Source organism: Mauremys reevesii, linkage group 5 (assembly GCF_016161935.1).
Source record: "Mauremys reevesii isolate NIE-2019 linkage group 5, ASM1616193v1, whole genome shotgun sequence".
In the NCBI taxonomy this organism is placed as follows: domain Eukaryota; kingdom Metazoa; phylum Chordata; order Testudines; family Geoemydidae; genus Mauremys; species Mauremys reevesii.
Window position 1 is genome coordinate 101,837,124 of NC_052627.1, and position 24,379 is coordinate 101,861,502.

Here is a 24,379-nt window from a genome sequence, read left to right on the forward strand (position 1 = left end):
AATTAGAGCACCAGCAGTCAGTCACATGATATAAGCCCCCCTGCTTCAGTCAGACAGTGTGGGGTTGGAGCAGGAAGGTTTGGTTGGAGCAGAGAGTGGTTTGAAGGAGTTGAAGTAGAGAACAGTTTTGAAGAGAGACAAAAGGAAAGTTTGGAAGAGTGCTGCGGTGGGCTGAGAAGTCCAAAAACCCTAGGTAAGGGCACCTGGCTTGTGTAGAAGGAAGGCAAGAAGCCCCTCCACAAGCTGAAGGGCAGGAGAGGGAAGTAGCCCAGGGGAAGGAACCACCAGTTCAAGTGGTTCACCACTAACCTCAGGGCCCCTGGGTTGGGACCTGGAGAAGAGGGTGGGCCCAGGTCCCTCCCTCTCCACTCCACTCCTGGAGGACACTAGTGGGGTAATTAAAGATACCAGTTCAGAGGCAAGCAATGGCGCCCTGAACCTTCCCCAAAGAAGAGAAAGTGTGAGGCCCAGCATAACAGTACTGGCAATTTGCCACACATTGTAGACACTTATTGTCCACAGCCACTTTTTGGTTGAATTGCTGGGCCTTTTTGATGTTACAGCTGTGCACTGACACCTAATAGTGCCCATTTGGGACTCTTCCATCTAAATACACATAAAAATCCCTGTGCCGATTATGGTGTGTTAAATAGGTTTCATAGAAATGTAGAAAGGAAGGGAACTCGATAGGTCATCTAGTCCAGTCCCCTGCACTGAGGCAGGACTAAATATTATCTAGACAGATATTCATTTAACCTGTTCTTAGAAATCTCCAAACCCACCCTATGTAATTTATTGCAGTACATAACTACCCTTACAGTAAGGAAGTTTTTCCTAATGTCTAACCTAACCTGCAGCATCTCCCCTGCTACAATTTGAGCCCATTACTTCTTGTCTTATCCTCAGTAGAAAAGGAGAACAATTTATCTTCCTCCTCTTTGTAACAACTTTTTACATACCTGAACACTATTATTATGTCCTCTCTGTCTTCTCTTTTCCAGACTAAACGTAACAATTTTTTTCAGTCTTTCCTCGCTGGTCATATTTTCTTGACCTTTAATCATTTTTGGTGCTCTCCTCTGGACTTTTTCCTAATATTCTTCTGACACATGACATGGGTAACTTTCATTGATTTAATTGCAGCAAGACAAAGCCAAAAGGAATTCATTTGGTGCAATATATTATAATATATTGAAACCAGCACAGTTTAGAAAGATTTGAATAGAGAATGCAAAAGCCATGGGAAGGACTTTGTTTAATTGCTGAATGTTAGAATCTGTTACTATGGAAGAGGACAGTTCTTTCAGCTTTATGAACCAGCCCATCCTTTTATAGACTATAATGTGTAAATAGCATTTCTTGAGGACCATGAATTGAGTAGCCTCTGTTTATGATTTTGCTAGGTAATATTATTGCCCTGATTAGAAAGGTTAACATTTTTCTTTTACTTTGTTTCCTCTGAAAAAAATAAATACAGTCGAACCCATTTATCTCGACCTCGGTTAACTTGCCAATCGTATTAAGTCGACGTTTTAGAAGTGGAACCGCCAAACTCCCTCTTTGTCTTATCGGTTTCTCATCGGTTATGTCGATTCTTTAATCTCGCCAAACCCTAATATCTCGAGCACAGAAGAGCGCCGAATTTGCCACTTACCGGTAAACTACTAACTCCGGCGGCGGCCCTGCCCGGCTCCTGCCGCATCCCTCCCCGGCCACGCGACTCCTGCCCTGGCCCCGCGTCCCCAGCCGCGCGACTCCTGCCCTGGCCCCGCGTCCCCGGCCGCCCGGCTCCCGCCCCCCGCCCCGGCCGCCTGCCCCGCGCCCCGACCCCGGCTCCCCAGCCCCAGCCGCCCAGCTCCCGCGTCCCCAGCTGCCTGCTCACCGGCCGCCCAGCCCTGCGCCCCAGCCGCCGGCCCTGGCCCCGGCTCCCGCCCCCCGACCCACCGTGTCCCCAGCCGCCCGCTCCCGCGACCCCAGCCGCCCGCCTCCCGGCCCGCCGCCCGCCCGCCGCTCGCCCCGCTTCGCCGGTCCCCGCCCGCCCGCCCGGCCCCGCTTCCCGCCCGCCCGGCCCCGCATACCCGGTCCCCGCTTCGCCGCCCGCCCGCCCGGCCCCGCTTACCCGGTCCCCGCTTCGCCTTATCTCGATCATCGGTTATCTCGACGCTTTTTGGCAAACCCCTAGGCCGGCGACATAACAGGGTTCAACTGTACTCACTTTTCTCAATCTCTATGCTCAGGTGATCTATATGATTTATATGCTGCCCTCTCAGATTCTTATTCCTATTATCTTAATAGTTAAATGTCAATATTTTTATTTTTTTCCAAACAGCTGGTATTCTAATTTTCTACAAGATATACTTTTAAGTGACTGTATACATACTATTCAGATTCCCATTCCTGATGTGCTTTTAAAATCTCTTTTACATTGAATATATCTGCAGCTACTTGCTTCCCTTAGAGGGAAAAAAAAGTATTTTTCCGAGTTAATTTTGTGTGTGGATGGGGGGAGGGTTAAATTTAGGAGATCAGTTATTTTTATAATTTGCTGATATCCCAATGTAAGTTTTATTAAGTACACTCTATGATACTGCAAAGTCAGGAGAGTCAGTGTATTCAGCACAGCAGATTTTGTTATAACTAGGTGGTGATTTACATCCACAATTTTATCAATAAGTAATATTACTTTTTAAAGTCTTTGTTTTAATTTGGTCCTCATTAAATTTACTGTAGTGAAAAATATGACCATCTTCCACTTACAGATGTGTGTCAGCTATGGAAAGTGCAAGGCCATTTTATCTGTGCTACTGTGTATATGTGTGTTGAAGTTAAGGCTGCAATCAAAGCAAAATTATTCCAAAACTTTTCAAGTCAGTCAGGAATCAGAAACTAAGTTAAAGATTCTGGCCAACTCAATCAGAGAAAAGGTCAATTTGCTCAGAAAATCCCACCCAAACTTCAAAAACCTCCCCAGCTGTGCAGCTGAGTTTTGTGGGACTGTCTGAGGCAAGACTGATGAATATGAACCTCCTGCTTTCCATGATGCTCTATTCTCTGTTTCTGTAATGTGTAAAAACCAGTTAGGAGCTGGTCTGACTAAAGGCAAGGCGCAGCGTTTTCATTCTTGTGCAATCACTCATCTCAGACTGAGTTTGCTCAGGCTCCTGGAAACAACTAGCTCTCAATAAATATGGTTAGAAAATTAAGATAAAAGCATAGTCTCACCCAAATTAAGATTGCATCATTTTATTAGAGTAGTCACAGCTATACTAACAACATGATTCCCATCCTTACCTACCATTCCTACGGTCTTTTTCATCCCACCTATACCAGCTGCTACTGGGGGTTGGGAAGGGAGTGAAATATATATCAGGCCTGGTTTAAAAAAATACCCAAACCATCAAACTTTGAATTATAAAATAAATGTAATATGTAAATGAATTTGAAATATATTTACATTCAACAAACCTACATTAAAAATAATGTTATTTGGGTTGCAAAGTCAAGCACTTGAATGACAGGGAATACTAGAATACTGGGGGTCCCATGGGAAAAAGAGAAGTGGGTGATGATATAATTAAAGACTATACATATTCATAGTGAGACAGCATTCAGGCTTTACAGGCAGACTTACCTCCGCCAATTCCTGATGAATGCAAGTAAGAGAAGGATGATGGCGATTTCTAACAGTTTATAATGCAGCTAAATCTGAATAAAATTTCATGGGAGAAGCAAAAGACACATCTCTAGCCCCAGGGCTTTATCCTTACTTAGAGCTGGCTGAAACTTTCCACAGAAAATTTTGACTTTGGCGCAAAAAATAAAAACAAACAACAAGCTTTGGCCACAGAAGAAAGACACTTTTCACATTAAATTTTGTTTAGTCAAAAACATTATTTTCTGCTGAAAAACAATTTTAACAGAAAAATTTTGTACTAGTCCTTATTTCACACTATAATAAGGGAATTACAGCTCCATATTTAATACTAACTCTTTATAGGACATTTGTATTTTAATTATAATTTTGGGTGAAATATATGCTATCTTTGGCAGAGGAAAGATTAAAAAATACTTTTTTGCAATTTTTCTTTGCAATCTCTTTTTTGTTATCCCTCTAGCTAAACAATCACAATCACCAAATATCTATACACATATACTCTCTTATAACATTTCACATACAGGCTACTTTTCATATTTTAGCGTAGAAAGAGAAAGCAATGGAACACTAGTGCTTCTCTGAACTTTCCTCCTGATGGACCACCTGTGGTTCATTGTGCGAAGGGGACTGCTGTTTTCCAAGGTATGCTGCTCTTAAACAGCACAGCAGTTCCCTGGGTCCTCACACACAAGCCAGCACATATATTAATACCTATATGTTTCAGTCTTGGAAAGCCTGCCTCATACTTTTTCCCATCAAAACCTTTAATGTTTTATTATTACCATAAAATTCTGTGGTTCAAGCTAAGGCAGTGCATTTGAATGAGATCTTTTTGAGCTTGATGGGCACAATGTGGCTGTTTATATCTTGGAAGCAAAAGGGAGTTTGCTGTGACCGTTGGGAACCTGAATATGTTTGGGAATTATCGAGTTTATGTAGTAAAGTATATGAAGTTGGATTTATGTTTAAATTGCTTTCACTGGTGATTTCTATCTGTTAGAGATATGCATACACAGGAAATGTATTTGAGTAATTTTAATTAATATTAACTAAGTTTTGTATGAGTGTTAAATAGCCTGCTTGCCAAAACATGCTGTGCCCTATTAATTGCAACTCCATCACTATGGACTTGTAACCCATTTGGCACTAATGTGAATAGAATGTGATAGGCAGCTTGGAGGAGTTTAAAAATCACTAGATAATTACTGTTTTGCAGTGGTTTCAATAAATGAATGGCAATACCATGTGCTCAGAGATACTTTTGGTGATAAATTAGGTTGATGGCCCCTTAGCTCAGCTATAAGAGTACGGGTGTAAAAATATTTTTTACAGTAGATAATATTGCAGGATTTATAGCATTAAAAATCTGCATAATATTCATCCAAGTAAAACTGCATGTTAGACTGTGCCATAAGTCACCTTCAGTAAGAGTCAATAATTTTTGCATAAAATACCAATATATAAAATAAAATGTATTAAATCTATATGCTCAAAATGTAGTAAAACTATCTATAGGAAATTCAAGCATTTTTGAACCTGTTGGTTGCCATGGGAGCAATTTGTATATTCGGTAGTATTCTAAGCATTTTGGTTTTCATTGTTCCAAGATATTTAGTGACAATCATTACTTCTTTTGAACAATGAATTTTTTTCAGTCTTATTATATAAAAATGTGTGATTTTTTTTAAAAAGAGGTTTTATAATCATTCCATCTTTCTTTCTTTCCTGCTTTTGTCTCTCCATGTACATATGAGAGAGAGCGAGAAAGAGAGAGATGTTTTTCCCTATGGAAGAAGCACTAAAATTCCAGTTATCCGCTTCCACTAACAGGCATTCCACTAATACTCAAATTACAGTATTTAGGGATTAAGGTAAGAAGAATAATAGTAATTAAGAAGCTGGATTTGTATATGTGCAAGATTATCTGATTTATAGGAAATCAACAAGAAAATGTTTGGTTAAACTCATCTCCATATAAGGTTGATGGGGAGAAGACGCAGAGACCCTGATGAGAGATTGCCATGAAAAATGAATCCAGCACTAGAGTTCAGGCTAGTGAGTAAGAAACTGATTGGAGCCATAACTCCAGTCTCCTTTGCCCTGTTTGGTAGCGATTGCTCCACATTGGAAGGGGAGAGGGGCTAGCCTATCAAATGAAAGACACAATTTGATGCTATGTTATTTGCATATATTTATACAAATTCATTTCTTATACTTTGTAATGTAAATCTTTAGATCAGGTCAGAATACATATCCCACTAATATAAGGATGGCAGTGATTAGTACCTATGATATGGTTTCAACCCTGGGATCTGGCAGCCAATATAATTTTACATCAGCAGGAATGATTTGTAGAGTTACCATTGGAGACAGATATTAGAGTTGAATACTGTGGTATACACTTCCATAGCCTCATTAATGTTCAGTCAAAAAGCAAATGGAAACAACAGTTTTTTATTTTTTTTTCTTCCCAGAGCTGAAACACAGACTCATAAGTTCTTAGTATGAAACGTATATTTAGAAGCACCACAATTTTGCATTACTAACCAGAGGCCTTATTCACATAAAAGGTCTATATGTGATGTATACAAACTCTAAATGAATCTCTACCATGGATATTTACTGTATGTATCTTTAACAACAATGAGAAGTTATGTAAATACATCATGATATGCCTGTATATAGCTGTATATTGTATTGCTTCCATTTAAAAAAAATATTTTCTTATATATACAGTAATGATTTCTTTGGAAGGCTTTATTACATGGGCAGGAGGTGTAATTAAAGTAGATCCTTAATTAATATGAGTAATAATCACAATTTGCTACATTCTTAGGAAATGTGCATCACAAAAAGAAACTGGCATATGTAATTTTTCTCTTTTGCTTTGTTTTGGTAAACTGTTGTTCCAGTGAAAGAAATGACACTTGAAAGAGAAATATAGCTCATATTTAACAAAAAATTACAAGAAAAAACCTTGAAAAGAGCAATAAGCCTACAAGAAAGAAGTAAGTCACTATAATTTAGTAGTTGCAAAGAGGAAGAAATTGTTCTGATAAAAACAGAATGATTGTGCTGTTCTTTAAAAAGTAGAATAGTATAGGAAGCAGATATATTAAAATTGAAACTTTTTGTTTTAAAAGATGCTGCTAGGGCTTGGAAACCTAATTATTTCTTTTTCTGAAAGTCTGATTTTAAAAAAAACAACAACTTTGTGGTCTCTCTTTTCCAAGTCACTGCAAGTTTTGGGTGCACAGGGAAAGCAGAACTAGACCTTTGGCTATCATGTTTTTACAGAAAACTAACCAAAACAGGTTAATGATTTTGTTTCAGTTCTTAAGGTGGCAGTCTGAGTATGGACTCTCTACATTCATAGTGACTAGAGTTTTAATATGTCTGTCTAGTGTACAACAAAATTCACACACCCTTTGCTCTGAGTGTTTGATCCTTCCCTGCCATAACCTTCATTCTGCTAAGGCCCCCTTAGAATGGCATCTTTGATTTTCCACCACCAACCCATTGTGCTCCACTCCTTGTCAGAGAACACTAAACCCAGGATCATACTGTGACGGGTTCCCCCGGGGTGGCACCTGGAACTGGGGTACCACTGACCCCCCTGACCCACCAGCCTGGACTCCCTCTCACACTATGCTGCTGTGACAAGTTGCAAAGCTCTCCAAGCTTGCTCTTTCATCATCATACACACAGGCAGGGGCACAACCAGCTGCAATACTTACAGGCTGCTGTGATCATATCTGCATGGGGAGGCTACAGATAAAGAACTGCCCAGAAGCTCAAGAGCACACCCTCACTCTGGAGGGTAAATCCAAAATTATACCATCTTTCACTGCACAGAGATCTGTACAGCGTAAGCTCATGAAATTCATCCCCTCCCTCAATGTGGAGAGGAAATATACGACAGCTGTTTGCCCCAAGTTATAACTCCCACACACTGGTTTGTGAATAGATATTACACAATTATAAGGGATAGCAAACAGATCAAAGCAGGTTATCTAGCAAATAAACAAAACCACAATCTAAGCTTAATATACTAAAGAGATTGGATATGAGTAGCAAATTCTCACCCTAAATGATGATTTAAGCCAGCTGCAGAGATTCATAAAGGGCCAACTGCACTTGCTTGCAGCTTAAAAAACCCAGGTATTCCTTTCACACGTTAGAAATCCCTCTAGCCTGGGTCCAGAACTTCCCCCCAGGTCAGTCCTTGTTCCTCAGCTATTTCCAAGCATCTCCTCTGGGCGGGGAGTCAGTGAAGAACCACGATGATGTTGGTCCCCTGCCTTAAATAGCTTTTCCATATGGCGGGAACCCTTTGTCTCCAAGCTTTGTTCCCACGCCTTTCAATGGAAAAACACTGGAATTCCAAGATGGAGTCCAGGACCAGGTGATCTGGTCACATGCCTCTGTAGTGTCATAGCAGCCGTGACTCAGAGGCTGTTTGCAGTATCCTCAGAAAGGCACTGCAGGAAGGCTCCCCAGTGGGAGATTAGCTTCTTTTAAGACAGGTGTTCTCAAACTGGGGGTCAGGACCCCTCAGGGGGGTCACAAAGTTATTACATGGTGGAGTCACAAACTGTCAGCCTCCACCCCAAACCCTGATTTGCATCCAGCATTTATAATGGTGTAAAATATATTAAAAGTGTTTTTAATTTATAAGGTGTGGGTTGCACTCAGAGGCTTGCTATTTGAAAGGGGTCACCAGGACAATAGTTTGAGAACCACTGTTCTAATACCTATTGTTCTCCCCAATGGGCCATTGACTTGAATGGGCCCTTCCCAGTCAGTCATTTAGCCTGAGAACCTTTAGCCTAGTGCACGTTGCACAGGAATAACTACATGAAATACAAATTCACAGTCAATATTCCTAACTTCAGATACAAAAATGATACACGCACACAAGTAGGATAATTGTATTCAGTAAATCATAACCTTTTCGATGATATCTTACATAACCCATCTTGCATAAAATACATTATAATTATGCCATTCTCATATCATAATATTACTATTAAAATATGAGGTGTACTGTCACACATACCTGAAATGTATATAATATATATATTGAATTATAATGTGGTATACATATATTAAACCTTTTGCTGGATATGAGGATACTTCCATGAATGATGATGCCTATATCGTGACCTGATGAAGTAAAGAACTTAAGCATGTGCTTAAATCCTGTTGATTTAGACTTAAGCACATGTTTAAAGTCAAGGTTATGCTTAAATACTTTGCAGAATTGGAGCCTAAATTAGTCACCTCAATATTTTGACATTAGATTTATATTTCTTTGAGAAAAGGGAAAAATACAATTATATTTGTGATTCAATACTATGTACAGTCCTCTTTAGCCCATCCACTGGTACTGAGGTAGGACCAAGTATACCTAGACCATCCCTGAGAGGTGTTGGTCTAACCCGTTCTTATGAACCTTCAGTGACAGAGATTTCACAACCTCCCTTGGTAACCTATTCCAGTATTTAACTATCCTTAAAATTCTTTTTCTTAATATCTATCCTAAATCTCCCTTGTTTCAAAGGAAGACAATTACTTCTTGTCCTACTTACGGGGGATGTGGAGAACAACTGATCACTGTCATTCATCAAGCTCTATATTTTTATAGGCAAAAAGTCCTTGTCCTATGAAGCTTAAAATCCAAATAATCATTAGGATACTATCACTGTAATCACATCCCATAGAGAAACAGCTATTATCCCTTTTAATTACAAAATAGTGTTTATTCCAATTTAAAATATATCCTGATAACAGAAAATTGTTATACTGGAAGTCCAGAAGAGGTTTAGTAGAACTGAAGTTTGTTCCTTGCTAATATTGGTATTCAGCCAACATGCTGCCAATAAACAGTGGTACTAATGCTGTGCTACATAGACTGCAAAATTAGATTGTATTGTCTTCATAACAGTTGTCCAACAATTACAATATATGACAACACCATTAAATTAGTTAATTAATTCAGAAGATCATGTCATTCCCTTTGATTCTCCACTAGATATCCCCCTTGTATATATTCGTCTTGTAAGAAAAGATGTAAAAATTGGCCTTTCTCTGAAAGGAACCAAATTATTAAAAGGTACTGGTTTTTTTATTAATGGGAATAAACTTTAAGATTGCAAGAGTCTCTCCCCTTTGCTAGATAGAAAACATTTATCTAATTGCTATCCCCACCCCCCCAATACATACCAAATGTCCCTGTCCCCATCTCTGCTGGTGAATACTATATAAGCAGATAAAAGAAACACAGTTGGCCAAGACCAATAGCAACATCAAATAGGCACAGGCAATTGGAAACCTTTGCCATGTTTCTTTAGTTTCTGTTCATCCTATTTTGGAAAGTCTGAAAAGTGGTTTTCTTCTGCCGGAGAATTCATTAGAGCTCAATGCTAAGAGCTAACCAAAATAGAAAGACAAAAGAAGAAGAAATGGCAAACCAAAAGACATAAAAGAGTAAAGAGAAAAATATAGGACAAAGCTTAAGCATAAGGGATTCTTCCTGTAGATTCACAAATGGAAACCCAATGAAGTTTTGAAGCCACGGGTCCTTTACTGAGGTTAGATTAATCACTGCATTTGGGCAAGTCTAGCTATTGTATTGCAACCAAAGGTTGAGCGTGTTTGTAAAGCTAAATAGATAGCAAATTCAGCGGTGTATCCCCTGAACTAGAGGTGCCAAATGCTACCCTAGGTAATACTTTTGCAATCCCACTGAAATCAACAGGCTCGTTCAGGGAAAATCCCTATTTCTTACTGAAGCCAAGCCATCTTTTTATAGTATGCCTGAATTTGCATGTGTCTAAAGGATCTGCAGCTGCAATGCACAGAATTATGTAGCCAAGTAGTTCATTTTTCATCTATTTATCATATATTTCACATCTAATAAATGTATGCCTAAATAGATTTGTATTGTAGGATTAGAGAAGTATAGGACTGATAAGTATTTAGGAGTAATGAGTATGTATTAGGTATTAGTAAAGCATGGTTGAAACACAAGGCCTTTAGGCTGAGACCTGTAAGATTTTAACTTAGCCAGACTAGGACATAGTTTTAAGAATGCTTGACATGAGTGGGTGACCTAGGAATAATCCTATGCCAGGAAGTTTACGGAAAAATGGATTGCATAAACCGCAATGTATTGTCCAAAACCACAAGACAACTGCTTGTAATATCTTAGAATGTCTGTTTGACTAAAGGATACGTGTCATGCACAGGACCGGCTCTACAGTTTTCACTGCCGCGGACAGCTAAACATAGAAGCTGCTGCTGAATTGCTGCCACCGTGGAAACGTGCCTGCCGCCCTAATTGTCTGCGGTGGCAATTCAGTGCGCTGCTTGGGGGCAAAACAACAGGGACTGCTGACCCTTGCAAATTGCCGCCCCAAGCACCAGCTTGGAATGCTGGTGCCTGGAGCCGGCCCTGGTCATGCATAAATTCTAATGAGAATAAGAGGAACTAAGAACAATCTCTGAAAAACAGGGCACCCCAAATTTCATGGAGTGTGGAAGTAGAGATAAGGAAAAGAGGGTTGATACTTTCATGCATTCTAACGTGTTAGATGTAGTGAGGATTACAATATAAAAGGGGGCTCCCAGGTTGAGTAAAAGTAGGAAAACCCAAGGGTCAACCCCACAGGAAATACCAGCAGTAACTATCCGTCTAGTGATGATCATCTATTGAGCAGTCCATCAAACTCTAGAATATCATTGAGGACGTGAGCATGACTACAGTTATGATTACTGCATAGGTTTTTATAGGATTTCTATACGCATAGATAATTGTAACTTGATTTATTGCATTAATAAAACTGATAGTGCAGATAACACTTTGTACTTGTGATTGTGTCTATGGTCATTATCCTTTGACTTCATGTGTTCCTAAAGCCTCCAAATTTAAAAAAAAGCATCAAAGACAATTTCACTCTGTTGATCTTGAAACTGTGGCAACTGAAGCTGAACCCACATACAAAAAGAAAAATCTTCTTACTTTTCAAAATGTACACTTTGAGAGTGAAATTCACATCATTCACATAAAACCAAATGATACATTGACCGTGCCCCACAGAATCTTATTCACTTTTGAGGCTGCATTGGCAGTCCTCAGCAGTAATGAGACTGTGGGTGCTACATCCTCTTTCTGAGTGGACTTTCCACCATAGCCATCCTGTGTCCTAAATTATATCAGCCAAAACCATGATAACCTTGAGGGGGGAGTAGTGAGGAGAGGGGGTGGAATTAAATGCTCTATTTGAAGTAAATGCCAAGGCATTCCCTTAAGAATTTGAGGGTGAAACTCTGGCCAGATCATCAACCTTCCCCCACACTTACCCTATGGAACTACAGGAGGCATTCTCAGAACAGTCTCTGCACATAAGGGTCCACACAATGGTACTCCCTGCTGATGTAAGAAGAAGAGAGCCTTCTGTGCTAAGCATTCAGTTGCTAGATTAGGGCCAGATTCTCAGATGATGTCAATCAGCATAGCTCCATTCAGGGCCATCTCCGGCGTTTAGTGCCGCCACTTCATTCTTTGGAGGCAATTCGGCGGTAGGTCCTTCCTTCCAAGAAAGGCTGAGTGCCCCACCACTGAATTGCTGCTGAAGAGCAGGACGTGCCACCCCTTTCTGTTGGCCGCCCCCAGGCACCTGCTTGCTGCGCTGGTCCCTGGAGCCAGCCCTGGCTCCATTGAAGTCAGTGTAACACTACTAATTTATATCAGGTAGTCTTAGGGTTAGAATCTCTCATATCGTGCTATTAACACTGAATGATTAAAACTCCAGTTTGTGGTAGTAATGAACATTATCCAACTGTTCCCTTTTGTGCCTAGTTATGGAATGTTTGCTCTGATAGCAGTGAATGTCCTTGCTTTTGTGAGTATAAAATGAAATCCTTTTCACATACTTTTCAGTTGAATCCAGGACACAGTTCTGGTCTTCAAACCATGCACTTCAGAACCAAGCACAACCTGAATGTTTCTTGGATGGAGGAAGAAAGTATGGAGGAAAAGTAAACTGAAGATTAGACTAGTCCCTTCTTGTTTTTATCATTTCTCATACACTATGCAAACTAATGAAGAGTAGCTTGAAGGGGGAAAAATAAAACAAAACAAAAATCAGAAACTACAGAACAGCTAGAAGCAACAGCTTAGTGACAGGAGGCTGTGAGAGTTCTCCATTTTTCCTTACAAACAAATAAATAATCTTTCTGTAATTTATGTCACCGTATCTTACTCAGTCCAGTCAGTGCCTCATATCTTTTCATGCTCACTGGTAATGTGTATTTGCGTTTAGTTGTCTACTTTTAGACGTCACAATACATTAATTGAGATATCCCAGGGTACCCTTCCCTCCCATGGATGAGACCAGGACTTTAAGACTACTGGTGATTTTATTGCACAAATATAATCTCTTTTAGCATTTGCAGGGTATGATAGTTTTAGGTTGTTTTAATTTTCTTTCGTTTGTTTCTGGTTTAAGGAAATTCATTTTTTCAGGAGTGTGCTTTTTTATGTACACAGTTCATAATATTTTATATGAACAGTTCTGTGCTAAGTAATCTTATAATTAGATATACTTGTACTAGTCAAAAGTTCCATAGAGAGTTCCATTCTCACCAAAAGTAACAGAATGTCCTGTAACAAAACTTAATAATAATAATAATAATAATAATATCACCTAGCTGTGATCATCCATATCATATCATCTAACACCTAGCATTTTTCATCCATAGATCACAAAGTGCTTTACAAAAGAGATCAAAACATTACACGGGGGGGGGGGGGGGATGAGAGGGGGTGAGGAAGAGACTTGCCCAAGGTTACCCAGTAAAGCACTGGCAGAGTCCAGGTTTCCTGAATCCCTGTCCAGTGCCCTCTCTGCTAGGCCAACTGCCTTTCCTAGGACATGGTCTTCTGTCTCTCACATTAAAATTTAATTTAAAGAATAAATTGTCTCATGCAGAAAAATTCAGATCTGGATCTGCATCAAAATCCCAATTCCTCTAACATTCAGGATGTTTGGATCCAGAGTTTTGGCTTGGTCTCAGGAGGTTGTCATAAGAAGTGCATATTTTCATAGAGAATAATCCTTTTCTTTGTCTAAAATGGTTATGTTTACTTTCTGGAGTTGAAGGTCCTGCAATATGCAAATCATCTAGTTTTTCATTAAAAGGGAGAACAAAAAAGCTTGGATAAGCTGAGCACATTGCAAAAGACTTTACAGTTTATTTGTTGCTTTATTTATTGCCTGATCTTGCCATTCTGGGTCCAAAAAACCCCCATTGACTGCATGCAGGCTTTTGCCTCAAGAAAAACTAAAAGATGTATTATGCAGCAGCATTGAATAAATTTATAAAATGTTCCAGAACTGCCAATAAAACAGCTACAGTATGTGAGAATGAAAGACAATCAAAGGTAATGTGCAAGGATGAAGAAGTCACAAACATGCTAATAATTTAACTTGCTATATAGTATTCCTCTCAATTACCCTCAGATCTGTACTTACTCTTCACATTTGTTAGCAGACACAAAAAACAAAATGGTGAAACTTTCTTTTTGTAATTTGTTTTCTCCACAGTAACAAGAAGGAACCAAACTGGCAAAATATTCCTTCCTCTTTCTCTGTATGTGGTGGGAAGGCCTTCTAACCACTTGCAGTTACAGGATGCATCAGCAGGTGTTTATATATGTGAGAGAGCGATAGCCTTCTTGAAGTATACAGGCTAGATTTAAATCTCAGTTACACCACTGTGAAGTAAGAGTAACTTCACTGAGCACAGAGATCTGATTCTGGCCCCATGTCTTCACTCCCTTATGTGAAGGCATCTGCACCAAAACTGAGAGCCAGACATTTTTTCTTACTCTTCCCTGCCATAAGGTAGTGGCAATCTCTCTTTTTTCCTCTGCTCCAATAAAAGCAGAAAAGGAAGGGAAAATGATAATCTTCTTGAAATGTAATATTGGTTACTAATTTTTTAGGTGATCATTTCTGAATCATAAGGGGAGGAGCATAATAGAAGCCACTTATATAGGAATGACATGTCTCTATAAATGGGATAACAAGCTCCACTATAAGCAAAGAAATATTCCATTGAAATATACTTAAACAATTCAGAAATTTCACTTCTCCATAAGCAAATCTAATTCTAACTTTAAGTGGGTACTACTATGCTGAGTGGGTTTTCATGTAGAGTGGAATTCCCAGTTAATTGAAATTCCTGTGATATGGTGCAGACATTTGGGATTTTGTTTTATTATAAAGAAAGAAGTTGTTTAACACATTAATTGCAGTTTAATAATGATCTTCATGGATGTAGTGTATTTTCACTGTATTCTGGGTTCTAGCTGGCTTAAGCATTTGCATTTTTGTGAGGGCGTGTATATCGTTTCTTTAAATGTGTATCAGGAAGCCAAGCAGGAGGGAAGCTGGGGGAGAGAGACAGAGAGAGACAGAGACAGAGGATTTAAAAAAATATATATCATTTTCTTCATTCTATGAATTTCTTTGTTCAATGTTAAAAGAAAGTGACTCTTTCTGTGGTTCTTTTCTATTGCTATTTGATCATTTCGGCTGACTCCATAAGGCCATGTAGCTGAAGGAAAGGGTGCCTGAAGCTGATTAGTGCACCTACATGCACACAGCCCTGATGGGAGACTTGTCCCAGGTTCCCCATGCTGGTCAGCATTGAAAACTTGCCATCACTAAATGGGGCTTCCTGACTGGAGCATGGCCCCTTGTGAGTCTTCAGAGATGGTGAACTGAACTCTTAGATATAGTTTTTTAGTGCAAATACTCACATTTATGAATTTCCGATTTGCTCTCCACTAATATCTTCCAATGTTGGTTTAAAGTTTGCTGTTTAAGTGAACATTCCTGCCAGCATAGAATTGCCAGACTATTAATGGAAAACTAGCATAAAAGGGTTCTGAGCATGCTTGAAGCAAATGCATTTAAAAATTTGAGCTAATATTTGCAGAAAACCATTTTGCAGCATTTACTCAGCTCCACTGTTTAATATGTGTGATTTTTATTTTTTTAATTTGTTTCTCCTTTCTTTAAAATGTGTATGTTCTTATTAGAGGTCATGTTCTCTTGTGCTCAGTCCTTTATTAAATTATAAATTAAGTGCCATGCTGAGGAGATTAAACAGATTCTTGATACCTCTTGATAGCTCTGGGTACCTAACCATTTCCTGTTTTTGGCAAGTAACTTGGCCTAAACATTAAAATAAAATAACCAAGTCCATTCTTATCTGACTAGGCTAAACCAAACATTGTCTTACAAACTTCATATTTCAGCACAACTAAAATTAAATTATTTTAAAAAGGGAGCCTCAAGGGGAAAGATAAAATGACATCTATAAAGAGAGACATTTTCATTAATAGCTATATACCCAAGTCCATCCTAAGTAAAGAAGATAGCATTATATTGTAGACTGATTGGCAAGTGCACAGCTGTAGGTATCAGCCACTTGGTATTAGATTTTGTTTTCACCTGCTAAAAGATATCAGAAAAAATAGATATTTGTTCATTCTTCTTCAGCAGCAGAGGGTTAGAAGGTTTTCCCCAGAGACAACACACTCAAAATGTACGTGAGAGAGTAGCACTAATTCTCCTTATTACCTTCCTGTGCAGTGTTCTCCTTCAGGATTAGTTAGAGTGGCCAATCAATATGCTTGGAACTTGTCCAGGTTTATTTTTTAGAAATTAAGGTAGTGAAAACCCATCTAAATTAAGCAAGGACCTTGATTGTTTGCAGCATCACTGAGGTTGTCTTCTCTATGCAACCTGGTGAGTTGTCAGTTGAGGCAGAGAACAAATCTTTTGCCAGAGCAGTGTACAATGAATGTCAATTTTTTATAGACTTTTTATCACACATTTATTATCCTCACAGATATAAATGTAGATTGGCACCGTTCTCAAAGCAAGCTAACGCCTGGTCTGTTTGCAAAAGTACCAAGCTATCCATGTGAGAATAACATACAGCTCTTTTCATTATTCTAATACAAAGTGTGTCACTGTGACTTTTACTGCTCCACTACTTCCTTTTACCCTCTTTACCCACTACTTTCCTTTTACATTCTGTTGCATGAGCTATGCTTGGTCTACAAATAGGACTTCAGAAGAAGTTCAAGCATGATTATGACATATCCTATACAACTTTATGAAAACATTCTTCATATAATCTGTGGACCTGATTCTGTGAATGTCTGAAAGTTGTGGGCATCAGCACTTCAGCAGATCAAACCCTTTTTTTTTGCCCAAAGTAGAAATATAGTTTCAATTCTGCCAATGCATTGTAGATCAAATAGTTTTTGCATACCCACATTCTTTCTCAAAAATATCTCTAATTCTGGAGTCTGTGGACAACCTCAAAATAGATTGGTCACTATTGCAATGTCTAATTCTTGTAACATTTGGTTTGAATTTTTTTACCCAAAATTGTTCTGTCAATGAATCAAGAGACAATTTCAGGTTTAGACCTGCATTAGAACTGATGAATTCCACCTGACAATTTAAGAGCATAATACTGCATTGTTTGAAGTAGTTGGTGAAGCCAACATACTGTGAACTTTTCCAGATTTTATTTATTTTTATTAAAGCAAAAAAGTGAACACCCAGCTTAACACTACAGTGTTTTACAATGTTGGCAGCAGCACAGCAAATGACTTCAGTAGGGCAATGCTGATTTACACCAGCTAATCACTTGAGCTGATATGTATGAATTGACCCACTTAACAATTGCTGTTTGAATTTTAACTTTTGCATTTCCTGAAATGTTGTGAATTAAATGGTGAAATATTAATACCTAGTTGATTAAAGCATTTTTATAAGTTAATTTCTTGGTCCTTTGAGAAAAAAAAGGAAAGGAAAAAGATTTTAAAAAGGAAAAGAAAAATCTGGTACCATCTGGCTAGCAGAGTTTGCAAGACAGAGCTCATCAGTGGAGCTTGTAAGAAAAGCTGAGTGAATAATTGATTTTTTAGGTTTAGGAGCCAAAGAAAAAATGTCCTTAGAAGGATAGGAGAATTCAAATTGAACAGAAATCATTTTTTTTCAGGTTTTCTCACCAAAACCAAAAACTGTTTGTTTCAAGTCATCCAAAACATTTCATGTGTCCTGAAACAATTTTTTCTTCAGGTTTTGTTTCTCTTTCTGATGGTTTTCACTAAAAAAACAAAACAAAAAAAACCCCAAAACAAAACAAAAAAACCCCGCTAAATTCTGAGATGATAAAACCATTTCAAAATAAAAAGTTTTAGTTTTAAAATGATAAAAATGGAACATTTAGACTTATCTTTTCCCATTTTTTTCAGCTGAAGCTATTAGTTGTATTCACCCTGAATTAACAAATAGCTTCAGTGCCTTGAATTTTTATTGTTGTTGTTGTTTTTTCAAATTTACTATTAGTGGTAGTATTTTACATCACTCTACTTGTAAGGTCTTTTCTCAAGACTTACTCTGTTTGCAAAGCCTTTGTTTTAAGCTCTTTGGCTGAAGGATTTCACTGATCTCAATAAAAACATTCTATTCTACTATATTCTGTTCTGTTCTATACAGGCTCTTGTACTTTGCTCATCACTATAGTATCAGAGTGTCTGCCAGTACTGCATTATATGATCTGACTAACATCTGTTATATGTAGTTCATTTTCTTTGTCAACCCTCCATCTTGCATTTGACTTGATATGGCTTCCATGCCATCCTCCCTCCACTGAAATGCCACAAGTAGAATAAAATTCTTTTTAAACCATCCTAATCCTTTAGAATGCTTTAAATGAGTGACAGGTTAAAGCAATTAACCTGCTCATGCCCTGTAAGGCTACAGAACAATCCACTTCAACCTTTACAGCAGTTAGAATAAGCTCCTTGCAGCAGATTGTTTGGGATTGCTTTAACCAGTTCACTTTGTGTAGATTGTGCCTGATCTATCTTTAAATGCACAACTAAAAGATAAACATTTTTTCCATTTCACCTGATCTATCTTGCATTTTTAAATGCTTATTACTGGTTATCTTAGACTATTTTTTTTTCAAATAATTAACTGCTTTGCAACCTTAATTTTCCTGTACATAGGCAAAAAGACAATGAAATAAATATAAAGCTTTTTTCCCCCACATTTTCAGTGCTTTATGTCATGACATCCCAATCTTTAATATGTCATGTTATGTCATGGGCATGAAGTGGTACAAACAAGTCTAACTAAGTAACACTGTGACCTTAGAGAATGTGAGATGTGGTAAATTCAATACAACTTGTCTCAGTATCACTAGTTTGCTAGTAATTCAGACTGACAGGTGTTTGCTAACTGAAGCTGGGACAAAAATAAACAGTCAGATTTCCAAAAGAACTCAGCATGCTGGCTGCTGAGCACTTACAAAAAAATGTCATGTATTAGGCACCTAAATTGGATGTGACCTCTTTTAAAAATCTGGTCCCTTTTCCATTACCTGACATTGTCTGCACAACCTATTCAGATGTATATCATTTTCTTCCCTTTGTACAACAAACAATGCAGATAAATGTAAACCATGTGGAAGAAGATAGAGCAGGGCATGGATTTGGAGGGGGAATAAATAAAGGATCGGGGTAAGCTATAATTTAGAGGATCAAGAGGCTTAATATCTTAAGTATTATAATGTAAAATGATGGAACTTAATTTTATATGTCTATTTAATTAACAAAAAGTTCTGATCCCTTGGAAAAACTCCATATTCAGTCTCCTCTTCAAATCTGAATCTAAAGTGCAGCAGTGCTGTTTGTTCTCTTTGAAAGTCACAGAGACTGGATAGTGGGTTTATTACAGAATATCTTGATTCTTAGACTTATAGCAGTTCCTGTTCATTATCTTGATTACATTGTTTCACACAGTGACCCAAGAAATCTGATTTATTTATTTTTCTGCTCAGTGACTAAAAAGAACTTAAGAAAACATCTGCTTTGTGTAAGAATTCTGTTTTATCAGACAATTCAATCTAGAATGACTAATTTATCTTGAGATGGGATGAGAGAGGAAGGGAGCTTAGATTATTATTTCCAAACAATGGTAATTCAGTGAAATTCAAGGCTTCACTAGTGCACTTTTCACTGCAAAGGCAATCCTCTATTTTTGGGGGTTAAACTAATATTTCAGACATGTAAATGTACTATTTTCCATTTTGTTGCACACTCTTTTATTCTTACTTGTGTCTAGCATGTGGATGTAGCAACATAACTGTTCAATGCTGGGCTGTTCCTTTCTTTACTTCTTTCCCTTCTGTTTGCATATTTCCCTTCCTCATTTTTTTCCATTCTTGCTTTTCTTTTCCTCTTCCCTTTGCTCCTATATAATATTTTCTCTCAAACTTGAGTTAATTATTTGGCTTTTCCTTGCCACTACTCCTGGGACTGATAAGAAGCATGACTTTCAGCTGACAGAGCTGACACAGCAGGAGTAGCAAAAGCATTATCCAAAATTAAATTAACAGGCCTTTCTTAGCAACCCAATGTTAGCATTTTACTGTGCAATTACCGGTAAGAGAGTCAGGATCAATCCCTTGCTGCCAGGCAGATAGAAACTACGGGAACTACAAAGCCAGGATTTTCAACCCATGGAGTAAGCAAGCTAGTACATTGTTTCTGTATAGTTATTCCTCCGGATGGTAGAAGAGTTAGATTCATGAACTCTGGAGGGTGTTGTAATCTGCCTTCCTTGGCTGGATATATAGTCAGCACAAAATAGAACATTTGGAGGTTGGAGGTTGGAGTAGAGAGAAAAATGGAAGGCCCAGGGTAGAAGAATAAGAATTGTAAATGAATTTCGCCAAATTTGCATGCAGTCCCATTGAAACCATTGCTGCTGTAGTTCACCAAAGAATACAGTGTATACATTTTCAAAACACTTTACAGCATTTACAAATTAACCCACACAATCCTTAATAATTGTGGAAATGTAGACACAAGGGGGAAGCTGCTAAGTGAAGGGCCAGCTTTACAAAGGTATTTAGGTGCCTAAAGATGTAGATAGGTGCCTAACTACCATGATTTCAATGACTAAGTCCCCTTTGTAAATCTAGCCCTAGTCATCTAGAGTTATGGGTACACCTGACTAACTTTATAAAGATACAGAGGATTCCACTAGCCTTCCTCTGGATAAAGATGATCAGAGAGAGTAAAATTAAATAAATGACAAAATACATTCTTTGCTTTACAGTGGGTAATCCATCCATTGGAATAGCCTGACCTTCCTTACGGCAACTCATTTTTTTAACTGGATTTTCAGATTCTAAGGGGAGTATATGTTCCTCACGAGCCACCCATGACATTCGAATAGGAGTTGCCTTCACTCATGGAGAGATAGTTAATAATCATAACTTCTATGTAGTGCCTCTTGTCCAAAAAGAATCCAATTAATTTACAAGCTCAGGGAGAAATTATGACTTTAAACCATAGACCTCAGCAGGGGGCAGTGTGGAGGTGCATTGCCCTGGAAGGAGCTTCTGGAGTCACTGTGGCTGAAGCAAGCTCAATGAAACTGGGAGTTCAGGAGATGCCTAATAAATTCTACACCTTTTGAAAGGAGGCTTGAGTTAAATTACCTTCATGCATAGGGGGGATTGAACTATTACTTTGAGGAAGCAAGTGCCCATTGTGTCCAGTACTATGCAGGTGCATAAAGGTGGGGAAATATTCTTGTTTATTCTCCTTGTTACTTCCCATTGTGCATGCAATAGGGCCCTTAACAAAAGGATAATCACTATCTACCAGTGAAATACAGAACCATCTGGTGTGAAATAGTGTGGAGCAACATTACACAGCACTTTAGGGAAGGTAGCAAAGAAAATAATATCCCGGTGTAACTATGAGGAGATGTAAATGAAAAGCTGGGAAATAGCAACTAGCTATTCACCCATATGGGTGACTTTTAAACAGATATTTTTGAGCATTTTATTTGCTTTTTCTGAACTGATGTATTGGCAAAGGTTTGCTTGCATGACTGTTCTCAAAAAGCAAATGAACTCTTGGCCCAGCTATCGGGATTACCCAAGTGAGAAATTGACATGGATGCCAGAGTTAAAAACTACTTTTGTGGAAAGTGCTGTGGGATTATAACACACTGCTGGGGATACCCAGAGCTGTGAGCCACTGTGTTACCTCTCTGCCTCAGCAAAAGTTAGTTTTGCTGGTGATTAGATTAGACTGTGTATCAGCTCCCTGCTACACCAGTCTGTTGTCCTCACCAGCAAACCCCTCAAGTTTCCTGGCCAAACCTGCCCTAGCAAATAACAATCAGTGACCTGCAGGTCCTGAGTTCCTCAGAAATTTTTCTCTGCAATGCACAAGCCCCTACCACTTTGCATTCACAGAATGCACCACTTTGCATTCACTGCTCCGTTAAAGAGTCAGTACATCACAGCTTATTAATTTAACTGGGGTAAATACACCCTTCCCTTCTAACATAGTGCGACTTATAATGAGTTAAGCACATTTATTAACAAAATAGCATAGATTAAGTGATACCACGTGAAAAAGAGAAAAGCAGAGATTCTTACAAGCAAATAAAAGTGAAAACATGCATTTAAAAATCTAAAACTTTATCTATCAAGATACAGCCTTAGTCAAGATGGTTTCTTTTACCCTCAGCCTCCTTTCAAGCTTTTTACTGGCTGGCCAGGCCAGGCATTTATCACAGAGATCAAATCACTTGATTTATTTGTCTCAAGGAGAAGGAAAAAGATGGACTCTCTCTCTCTGTGTTCATTATATTTCCAAAAGGATGTCTTTGTCCTACAAGCAAGGAAGATCTCCTAGGGATATAGTCTCATGTGTCTCTTTAGAGTGCAGGAACCATGTTAATTCTCTGTATCTTGGGTTCAGGCTCAGGATAACCCCTGCTGTTTTAACTTAGGGTGACCATATTTCCCTTTGCTGAATATGGGACACCTGGTAAAATTACTCATATTCAAGCAAGTTCAATGGCAATCAGTCAAAACTATGCAGTACAAACATTCAAATTAACATCAAGTTGACTGAGCCCCTGTTAAAAAAAATCCTGCATAGTTGGATTATTTTTATTTACCTTCTTATCTTTAAGGCTTTAGGGTTCACACGGGGAGGGGTGAGACACACACACTCCCATACAACTCTCTCACACAGGGGAGGTGATCGTCCAACTCTCCCCTCCCTGCCTGGTGCTCTTTGCCCTCCTTGCTTGGCTGGGCCCTCGGGACAGACCTGCCTCTCCTAGTACCTGCACCTCATCTTCCCGAGGCAACACATGGTGCGGGGTATCATGCAGAGGCACATGCCCCCCTCCCTAGATTTTTGCCAGGGTTCACACCAGAACATGGCCAGCAGCAGCCTTTCAGCATTGTGTGGGAGGGACGGGATGAGAGCTGCTTCCAGCTGCGGGGCAGGAGAGGGGAAGGGATGACTTGGCCCATGTCTTTGCAGAACTCATCTCTTCTCACCCCACCCCTCAGCTCCCCTGTGGCTGGAAGCACCTTGTCTCTTCCTGCCCGCGCAGTGTTGAAAGGCAGCAAACACCTCCAGGCTGCTGCTGGTCACCGACATAACCCAGTCATCTCCTGTCCCCTGGCTATAGTGTGGGCAAGAAGGGGTTAAGCCCTAAGGATGCATTGTGCACCAGGGCCCATGGAACCTGACTGCAGGGGCTTCAGCAAACCCAGCCCGAGAGGTGGCTCAGCAGGGGAGTATGCCTAGGGGATGGAGCGGGTGAAGAGGGTGCTAACCACTGCCCAGGGGGCTGCCATGGAGCCTGTAGGGTCGGGGCATGAACAGGCTGGAAATCACTTCCCCCCACCCCCCGCCACTCCAGAGCTTAGCTGAATGGCGAAGAGGTTTCCCCGTTCCAGCGCTGTGCGGGGGCGGGGGGGGGGCAGCGGGGGTTGGCACATGCAGGGCTTGGCTCCTCCTTGGCCCCGGGCCATAGGGTCTTGGGCCTTCCCAGGACACTAGCCCAGCCAGAGGCAGTGGGGGAAGGAAGGAAGGAAGGAGCCTGCTGGCCAGGCTGTTGATGAGCTGAGCACTTCAATCAGGGGCTGGTTCTCTGCACCGTACTGGGAGCAGGATGCTGGGGGTGGGTGGGGAGATATGGAGGAGAAGGGGATGGTGGTGGGGAAATAAAGGGGCAAAGCAGAGAGAGGACTCTGAGAGGGAGATCATATAAAGAGCTGATGGGTGGGCAGCAGAGGCAACATGTAACTGGCCACTGCCTCGCACCTACCCGCACTCACCAGCCCCTGCAGGTCGCGTCCAGTGCTGGCCGAGAGCTGGCATGCAGTAGGGGATGCCCTGACAGACCAGCAGGGGGAGTGGCCAGCCCCGCCTGCTGCATCTTTGCCCCGCCACCAGCCCTGCACATCCACCTTCACTGTCGGTCACTGGACCCCGCCACTCACTGCTGGTGGGCAGGCAGCTGGTGAGCAGGAATCCAGCCAGCAGCAGGACCTGCCAATACTGATGGGGGAGAGACAGAAAATATGGGACAATTTGCTCATTTTTAAGAAAAAGTCAGGACACTTGCAGGAGGGCTTAAATATGGGAATGTCCCTTTAAAAACAGGATGTCTGGTCACCCTAGTTTAGCTTGATATTAGCCACAAACAAAGCTATGTAAACTGAGGTAAACCTACATTGCTTTGCCTAGGACAGACACGTTACTACCGTTACCTAGGCTATATGTCTGGTCTT

General features: G+C 39.8%; 1 long non-coding RNA gene across 1 annotated transcript in view; it reads right to left on the reverse strand.

The window, feature by feature from the left end:
* The window catches only part of LOC120406942, a 45,262-nt gene extending 21,306 nt beyond the window's left edge, over nucleotides 1-23,956 (reverse strand). The window contains exon 1 of the long non-coding RNA XR_005599675.1: nucleotides 23,924-23,956. This is a non-coding gene — a long non-coding RNA (uncharacterized LOC120406942). The remainder of the gene's footprint in view (nucleotides 1-23,923) is intronic.
* Between the last annotated feature and the right edge of the window lie 423 nt (nucleotides 23,957-24,379).